A 10,504-nucleotide genomic window follows, 5' to 3' on the forward strand; every position below is an offset into this window, starting at 1 on the left:
CACTGTCCTGTTTCTGAACTTTACTTACACCTTTAGGTAGGGAGTACATGATGATGTTATCATTTATAAAGTTATACTTCCAAAATAAAAATGAATTATTGGACTTGAACTGTCAAGCAACTTGACTATACTGACATCTTTTACGATAGCAATTATTTCAATATCAGAGTCCCAACATCATAAGGAAAGAGGGTCTGTGTATGTGAAATCTGGGGTAGGAGAAGCTCGTCTCCAGAAACCCTGCACTCCCATCTCTCTTTTTTTCCTAACAGATGCCAACGTGTATTTTATTATGGTAATTTTTAAAACTTGAGGTTTGGTAATATTTTTAAAATATACATAACATGAAAATCACTATTCTAATAATTTTTTAAGTGTACAAATCAGTAGCATTAAGTACATTTACCTTCCCTCCCATTTCTGCAACCCCACCTTCACCCTAGCCCCTCCTATAAAGAGAAAATCTACAGATAGTATGCTTGTCCTTGGGACTTCAAAACTATCTACCTGTTAAAGAGAGTACATCTCAAGATGTGTTCCTCTTTGCTAACATTTATCAAAAAGGAATGCATGAAGGATTTTCAGAGAAGAGAGACAATGAGACAAAGGACTTTGGGTTAGCAGGTCTTTCTAATATTCTTAACATAATACTTTCTTTACCCTCTGCTCCCTTAGGGGTACAGTGGAAGAGACGCGAGATTTACAGTTGCTACTCTGCCGTGTGTTAGGTGCACCAGCTCTCAGCTAGTATCTCTCTGCCTTGACGTTTTCCTCTATACAATGGAGGGAGTTATACTGGTATCAGTGCTGTTGTATAATTTAAATGAGGTAGTATACATCCAGAGGGATTTCAAAACTACTGCGCACAAACTGACTATTCCTTACGCGAAATTCTGGTCCTGATGAATATCACTAGGCTGCAGGCTCCTTGGAGACGGAGCCCGGGGCCTGCTCACTGCCGGGCTGGGCCCCAGGCCTGAGCCCATGCTCAGCTCTGAGCAAATGTTAGTTAAATGGGTTGGGGGACAAGTTATCTCCATTTTCTGAAAGTTCTTAATGTGTCCAGGATAATAAGAAGCAAAAACACAAAGAAGAAGTAAATTGATTGAAAAAGAAAGCCAGTTTGTTTGCATTCCAGGTTCAATGGGGTAAAATTGAGTACCTGAAAACCGGTGCTCAGGCAATGGCCGCTCAAACTGGCACAGACTTCCCACACAACAATTTGGCAAAGAGCAAAAAACCTTAAAAACAAGCACAATTTGGTGGGGAAGGGAGAGGGGTTTGGCTGGGGTGGGGTGGGGTGGAGGGATGGGGAGAAAAGGCATACAACTGTAATTGAATAACAACAAAAAATTTAAAATAAATAAACAAATAAATAAATACTGCATATTGGAAAAAAAACAAACCAAGCACAATTTGACACAAAATTCCAAGACAAGAGAGTTATGAGAAACTTTCAAAAATGTGCATGAACGTATAAGGATGTTATATACAGAAAAACCAGAGACCACTTTCTTGCCCAACAATTGGGAATGGCAAAATAAATTATGTATACCCAGGCATTAGGACACAATGAAGCCAGCCTTTAAAATTATTGTACAGAAGTGTATTTATTAACAAGGAAGGATGTTTAGAACGCACTAAAAAAAGAGATTGACAAGCAATAAACACAAAAAGAAAAAATACATGTAACAAATATTAACAAAGATGACCTCTAGGTTTATTCTTATTTCTTTATTTTGTTTTTCATGAATTTTCTCATGTTTCTGTAATAAACATGAATTCTTCTTGTAATTTTTTTTTACTATTGCAAAATATCCATAGTCATTTTTTCAGTCAACACATAGTTATTGAGCAGGTGCTATATAGCAGGCCCCACGCTGTGCCCTTGTGATATAGGGTATAGTTTGTTCATCCGCACGAGCAAGATAGGTACAGTGCCTGCGCAGGTGCTCACATTCTAGAGGAGATGAATATTAAAATGTGACTTGAATGAGTAATTATATAATTGCACTTGTGATCAGTGCTGTAAAGGACATGCAGAAACTGTTAAGAGCAGGTATAAAGGGGAACTGATCTCATCTGGGGTCAGGGAAGATTTCTTTTTTTTAAGTATATTTTGTTGATTATGCTACTAGAGTTGTCCCAATTTTTTTCCCTTTTCCCCTCTTTGTCAGGTACCCACCCTCCCTCCAGCAATCCCCCCACTTTGTTCATGTCCATGGGTATAAGTTCTTTGGCTTCTCCATTTCCTACATTGTTCTTAACTGCCCTTTGTCTCTCTTGTACCTACCAGTTATGCTTCTTAATCCCTGTACTTTCTCCCCCATTCTATCCTTCCCCCCTCCCTGCTGATAATCCTCCATGTGATCTCCATTTCTGTGATTCTGTTCCTGTTCTAGTTGATTGCTTAGTTTGGTTTTGGTTTTGTCTTTTAGATTCAGTTGCTGAGAGTTGTGAGTGTGTTGTCATTTTAATGTTCATAGTTTTTGATCTTCTTTTTCTTAAATAAGTCCCTTTAACATTTCATATAATAATGGCTTGGTCAATGATGAATTCCTTTAGCTTTGCCTTGTCTGGGAAGCACTTTATGTACCCTTCCATTCTAAATGACGGCCTTGCTGGAAAGAGTAATCTAGGTCATAGGTCTTTGCTTTTCACTACTTTGAACACTTTTTGCCAGTGCCTTCTTGCCTGCAAAGTTTCTTTCGAGAAATCAACTGATAGTCTTATGGGAACTCCTTTGGAGGTAACTGTCTGCCTTTCTCTTGCTACTTTTAAGATTCTCTCTTTATCCTTAACCTTTGGCATTTTAATTATGATGTGTCTTGGTGTGGCCCTCTTTGGGTCCAACTTGTTTGGGATTTTTGTGGTTCCTGGACTTGTATGGTTATTTTCTTCACCAAATTAGGAAGTTTTCTTTCATTAGTTTTTCAAAAAGTTTCCAAATTCTTGCTATTCTTCTTCTCCTTCTGGCATCCCTATGATTTGGATGTTGGCACTTGTGGAGATGTCCCAGAGTCTTCTTATACGTTCCTCATTTTTTTCAAATTCTTGTTTCTTCATTCCGTTCTGGTTGAATGTTTGTTTCTTCCTTATTTTCCAAATCATTGACTTGAACTCTGGCTTCCTTCCCTTCACTGTAGGTTCCCTGTGGATTTTTCTTTATTTCACTTAGTGTAGCCTTCATTTCTTCCCTTATGCTTTTGCTGTATTCAGTGAGTTCTCTGAGCATCTTATCACCAGTGTTTTGATCTCTGCATCTGATAGGTTGGCTATCTCCATTTTGCTTAGCTCTCTTTCTGTGGTTTTGGTTTGTTTTTTCACTTGGGCCATGTTTCTTTGTCATCTCATTTTGGCAGCCTCCCTGTGTTTGTTTCTGTGTATTAGGTAGAGCTGCTTCGACTCCCTGTCTTAGTGCACCTGTTAAGTTGTATAGGGCAGAGCCTTAGGTATTTACCTGCTTTACCTCTTTGTGGCTCTGTGTCAGGGGAAGAGGTCAGAGAGGGGACAGTGCTGCTACCTGGCTGCTGGAAGTTTGCTCAGCACTTTCCAGTCATTTCACCCACTTCCCCGTGTGCAGCTGGTGCCCTTCTATCTGTTGCCCTGGTGGTGGTTCCCAGAATGGGTGGGTTTGTGTACATTCTAGAACCCTGTGGGCCCTTTAAATGGGCTCTCCTGAGAGACCCACAGTTTCTTTTGCTGGCCCAACCCTTACTGGTTTTTACAGCCAGAAATTATGAGGCTTTACTTACCCACTGCTGGAACCCTGGGCTGCACAGGCTGGCCTGCGGCTGGGATTGCTCAGACATTTTTTATGCCTCCCAATTTTTATCTACCCCACATGAATTTGGGACTGCTTGGTCTGCTGGCTTCCACCACCACCACCTTGCCATGCCTCTCCACCCTGGCTCCCCATCTCCACCCTTCCTATCTGTTTGATGAATATGGCTTCTTTAAATCCTTGGTTGTTGGACTTCCATACAGTTCAATTTTCTGGAAGTTCTGGGCGTTTTTTGTTTTGAGGTTACTTGTGATCCTTCTCGTGGTTGTGCAAGGAGGCAAAGCGTGTCTACTTACACCTCCATCTTGACTGGAAGTCCTCTTCTTGTAATTTTAAGAAAACAGTTAACAACACAAAAAGAAAGAAAATGTAGTGTCAAATATGCCTTAAGGGACTTGGGAAGATTGGAAAATACATTAAAAAGTCCTAGAAAACAAAGCCCTATGTTTGTATGCCAGTGAGGCAATTTGCAGGGCAAGATGGCCAAATCAGCTGGTCAGTTGACTAGTTTTTGTTCAGAGTCATTTGGTTGAAGGAAAAGCCAATGATCTGTACCTAGCTTCCCCAGCCAATGCTGCACTGACTTCCAGTCAGCCCCATTTAGAAATCCCCCACTTGAAGTCACTTCCTTGTCTTTCCCACTTGAGGTGTGGGCATCTGCATGAAGCAGAGGAAACATCCATTCTCCAGGTTACTCATCCAAGGCCCCAGCAGGAGACCATCTCCCAAAGGAGAAGATGAGCCAGGAGACTTCAGAGGAGCCTCCCAGTACTCCCTGAACGATGAATAAGGCATGGAACCAAGGCAGTGAGAGTACTGGGAATAAATGCACAGACAACTAATTGTCTCCTGCTTGGTAAACCAATCTGATGACTCAATTTTTTTTTAACTTGGTTCCACTAAAATAAAAAAAAGAAAGAAAAAGTGCCAACACAGTAAGAGCAGCCAAGGAAGTCTTAGTTCTGTTTTTTTGTATTGCTACATTTCCGGTAAAAAATTGCTTCATCTACATGGCTCTCGCTTTCATGCTTTACTGAGAACCCTGAGATTCCCCCACATCTTTACAGCAGCAATTTTCAACCCTTTTCATCTCATGGTGCACAGAATCTAATGCTAAAGTTCTCTGGCGCACCAAAAAATATATTTTTTCTCAATATGACAAAAAATAGGTACAATTTTGATTCATTCACACCAGACAACAATTGTATTGGCTATTGTCACTTTTTTATTTGACAATTTAAGATAAAAGAGGTCAGTGCCCCTGACTGGATAGTCAGGTGTGGCATGTTTTAAAATTCTTGTGGCACACTGACTGAAAACTCTTGCTCTACAGTATATAAACTTATTGCTGTATCTCTAATAATCTTTGAACTTGTGAAATGTGCCCAGATCCTCAGTCTGCCGAGAGGTCAGGAATGCTGGGCAGTTTTAGGAGAGGCCCAGCACCAGGCTTCCCCAAGAACAAAGGTCCCTGGGCACAAACGTCACACTAGGCACACAGTTCCATTTTATAAAGCTGTTTTGTCTGTGCTCAGATTGCTATTCCGAGGATAAGTCCTAGACCAAGGCTCACTTTCCTATACTCTCTGGGAGGATGGGTAGAAGACAAGGAAGAACTATGGCACTTACTGTTGTTGAATGAAAAGTATTTTTTTTTCTAGCAGGTGTGAGCTTAGAGCACAGGTTTAATAATACAATATTAGGAACTCCACTTGTTAGGTGGATGAATCTGCTGGGATTCTGTGAATTCCAACCGAGAAATATCCCAGACCAGTAGGCTTAAACAAAGGGGAATTTCGTGTGTCAGAGAGATGAAAAGTTCAAAGGTGGGGCTGGCTGGATACATAACTCAGATTAAATGATGCTGGGAATCAATCAATCTCTCTCTTGCTAACTATTCATCTTATCTCCTCTGTGTTGGCTTCATTTTCAGCACACTCTCATGAAAACCAGGCTTTTATCCAATTAGACTAAGGAAAGAGAACTTCTGTCTTTTTTAATAGCTCCACATAAGTCCCAGGACTGATTCCACTGGGCTGACTTGAGTTACATGCTCTGCTTGAACAAATCAGGTGACTTGAGATGTGAATTAAGCTGATTGGCCACACTTGGCCCTCCCTCTGCTACTTCAAAGGAAAATTGAAGTGATGTCACCAGAAAAAGGAAAGGATGGAAGTCAACCAAGAATATTAATGCCCTCCATCATGGGCTTGTGGTGGTCTTGGGCAGCAGACTGTGTCAGGTACAGGCAAGGGGTGCTCAAGGGTCAGCAGTTCCAAGGATCAGTCATGGCAATCACCCATGATCTCGAAAGGCCTTCAAGAGAGTAGCAAAACAACTTTCAGAAGCAATCCACAACAGATTGTAGTCTAGAAGGGATGATATAGGCTCTGGGTGGGCACAGGTGAAGCCAAAAGAATCAAAGAGGTGGCCTCTTGCCCTGGTCTAGGGGAGATACTGCTTATAGCAAAGGCCCATCAGACAGCAAGACTCGTTTAGGTAGCCTGGCACCACACTGCTGGCCTGAACCTCCACTGCCAACCCTACCACACCATTCTCTCAAGAGGCCAGGGCCAAGCCCAAGTCACCTGTCTTCCCCAAGGCTATTCAAGGCAGGAAGAGGCCCCACCTGGGCTTTTGAGCTTCCTCCTAGGACCATACACAGAAGTAGAAAGGGAATCTACAAAAGAATATCAGGTTGCTATGAGCAAAGATGATTGGTCAGACAGTCCAAAGCAACAAAAGTGTGTAGCTTTCTCTTAAGACTCATGACTTTTCAACTCATAATAGCTGTTCACTCTGTGCTAGATCCACAAGCATAACCATTACCGATCACAACCAAAAGAAAACAAATCCCTAGTCATTACTAATTTTTTTTAATGCACCCATCCATAAGATCAAAGGACAAAAAGATGTTTATTTTATTTATTCATTGCTGGCATCACATCAATCTATCTTCTTACTTCTTTCTACATATCCCCAACCCCCGACCCAAAAGTCTTTACTACCCTGGAACTTACATAAATAAGCAAGAGTACTAAGAAAGATGTCCCAGACTACCAGTTTAAAAATCCTTCAGATGGTCACAGAGTCCTTTTAATATGGCAATGAGGAGAAACCTAGTTCTAGGACAGAGTGGTGCTGGAATGGGAACTAAAAGAGACGCTTCTGCTGTGGCACCCTCCTGGTAACAACACCGTCCTGGGCTCATGCCTGAGATCTGGGGCAGGGAGGGAAACAGCAGGAAAGACGTTGAGACCATGACAGAATTTTTACTAGAGCATCAGACGCTGTAAGTTTCTATGTCTATTCCTTTATTTATTAAAAGAGAGAGAGCTAGGCATTAAGTGTGCCAAAATATAATTTAATGAAAGCTTCGCAAACACATGCATCTACACAAAGCTGGGAAGAAAACCATCCTTCACAAACTTGGAAACTTTTGTGTACAGATTTGCAATAACATCCAAGATATTGTTTAGTGGAAAAGGCAAGCTGCCAAACACTGTGACGAGCATGGTGCCCACTGAGTAAAACTAAGGAGTAATCACATAGACATTCATACTTGTATATGCTTAAAATTATCGCGAAAGGGTATATAAGTAAACTGATGAGAGTGGGAGGAGGGACTGAGGTTGAGGGACTGGGGATGAAGAGACAATTTTCACCAATTTCTCTGGTGCAGTTCCTCTTGAAAGTGTTGTGAATGCAAAGAAAAATTTTGAGATGCCCTGGTTTATAGTGCACCATAGAACTACCAAAGAATGGAACATCCACATGTATTTATTATCTATTCTAAATTGCAAATGGAATAAGAGAGAAATGCATCACACATTCAGCCAACAGGAAAGTAAGCTGCAGTACTGGGGGTTCTCCAAGGTGGCATGCGCAGCCCCTCTTCTGAGAACACAGCCTTGACAGCAAAGTCTTGAGTAAATGGGAGTTTTTAAAAGAAATGACTGGGAATTCCTGAATTGCTTGATTGATATACAATTCATTGAGGCCTGGAATTTACTTCAAGAATTTGTTTCTTTTGTTTTCTTGCTTCCTATTTATTCCTTATGAGTAGAAGAACAAGAATTGGCAACATGACTTTCTAACATTTGCAGAAACAATGAAATATGGGCAAAGGAGATTCTAAGAAGCCAAGAAGCACAAGAAGAAAGAAGCATCCAAACACTTTTGTCAACTTCTTGGAAATTTCTTGAACATATTCAGAAATGTCAAAGAGAAGATTTGCTAGAAAGAAAGGAAATTGGGAGGCACGGCAAAGGCAAACAAAGACCATTATGAAAGGGAAATCAAAATCTACATGCCTCCAAACATTCAAATTATCATTCTATTAACTAAATATTACTACTCTATAATCGAAAAATAAAGTTGTGAGTTTATTGTCCACATTCTGAATATATTTAAGTAAACACATTTTTAATTTTTAAGAAAGAAAAATGGTATCAGCTGCTTGAAAGAACACAGGAATCCTCCAACATTGCTTAAATAATTGTTTTCAAAGGTTTGCTCTTATCTCTTAAAAATGTGAATTGAGGAATGAAGGGCATTTGGTACGTGGGCACTTGATAAACATCATCTGATTTAATCCTCACAACTACTCAGTGAGGTACGTATGTACAGTTTTTCTCCTCATTTCTCAAATGAGGAAATGGGCTTTAAGAGGTTACATATGTGCCGACAGCTGCTCACCTGGAGCAGCGGTGCAAGTTGCTCTGTTGGGAGTGGGCCATGTCTGCAGGGCGCTCAGAATCTCCCACTCGCTCGTAACCTCACTTCTATTGGGGCCAACCTAATTTCACACATGGCCTGTATTCCCTTGTGCTCAAACTAATTTGCAAGATTGTCCTACATTTTCTTTGGAGAGTGACTATTTGAAGGTTCTTCATCACAAGGACACAAACACCTCTTCTAAGTGGGTACCGTTCCTGCCAATTAAGGAAGGCTGAACACAAGAACGAGCAGGAGGGCGGTCTCTGGCTCACCCTCTCTGGCTTCAGCAATGAAAATGGACCCTGCAGATTCAAGAGGAGAGATGATAAGAGGCACGGCTGGGGCACCGCCCTTTACCCGACTGAAAAACACTTGAACGTGGCTTCTGTCTGACCCAGAATCAAGGCTTCTACAACTGAAATTTGCTCAGACACTCATCATAAATATCACTGCCTCTTCTCTCTCCCAAAGTGCCTCTGGAGCCACAGAAAATCCCAACTCAAATATTCCAGAACACCTCCTCCCACTGGCAAAGGAGGACCAAAGCTGTCTAATTTTAGGGTCTAACAGTTGGCATGCAATTAAAACTATATTTATTATGGGCTTCAGGGGAGAATAACTTACTTATGGGAAAATTAGGATCGTTGCAATACACACATGCTCCCCCGGATCAGGATTTAGCTATGCTCAACCAGGGACTGTAAGAACTCTGCCATTTTTACAACATGAGGCTTATAGTTTCAAAACAAGCAAAAGATCAGACGTTTCTAGTCCACTGTTCAACCTCAGCCCCCAATGCTACGAGAGGGTTCCAGTCAAGACCCTATATTTCAGCATTGCTAATGATTTGGGATCAAAGGAAACTATAACCAATACAATGTGTTCCCCTTCCTGAAAAGAAATTACATTAGGTTAAAGTTCAGAAAAGCAGACTGCGTATTTTTTTTCTGTTTTTTTATGCTTTAAAAACTTTGCTGACCAGAAATTTAGGCTGGGATAGATGAGTTTAATTATGCTGGTTTATTCTGTGTTATTGATTTGCTAAAACAGAGTGGAAAGTACACACTTTATTATTTAAATAATAAGTAAACAAGAATAAATAAAGTAACTTATAGTCTGCAACCACTGGTGTCCTGAGAACAAGGTTACCATAACACTTTTGTCAATTCAGGATCACCTTTTATTTAGTTTACGAGTTTTCCGAACTACCCAGAACATGTTTCCAACTCCACCACAGCAGCATTACAAAAAGATGTAAAGCGTATAAAAGTACACAAAAGTGTCCCTTCCAGATAAATAACTACATCACAATGTTCGTGGAGGCAAACATTTTGAACTTCTTTTTGTGGTCTGCTATAGAAAGAAGGCTAAAACCTAGAGCTAGGATTTAGTTTTGCAGCTTTATTATTTGATTTACTTTCCCCAGCTTGAGGGCTCTAAATTATTGGTAACCTGTGACTACAATCTCTGGATTATGTTTCTGCCACTTTTTTCCTGCCCACTCACTATTACACATTGGCCCAGACATGAGTACTTACACATGATCTCTAACTAGTACCTTTATGAATGGGTCAAACCCATTCAGCATAAAGAGAAATGGGGAGCTGATAATTCTCCCTGAACACCCATCCCAACTGAACACACAGACACCCTCCCCTTGGGTCTGTCTTCATCATAGAACCTGTTTTGTTTTCATGGAAACATTCATTACTCTATGAAATAATGTTGCTCAATTATTTGTGTACTTGTTTATTGCCTGTCTTTTCTTACTAGAACATGCTTTCTATGAGATTAGAAAATGTGTCTTTCTAATTTATCCGTGTCCCCAGCACCTAGAACAGAGCCTTGTCATGTAATAGAGATTCAGCCAAAGTCTGCTGAAGCAATGAACCCCCTAATGCATTTGGGAGTATAAACAGTGGAATCCCTGAAGACAGAGCTCAAGGATATTAGAATCGATAGAAGGAATCTCATAGGTTATTCAGAGTTGGCAAATTTTTG

Source organism: Desmodus rotundus, chromosome 1, assembly GCF_022682495.2.
Source record: "Desmodus rotundus isolate HL8 chromosome 1, HLdesRot8A.1, whole genome shotgun sequence".
NCBI lineage: Eukaryota > Metazoa > Chordata > Mammalia > Chiroptera > Phyllostomidae > Desmodus > Desmodus rotundus.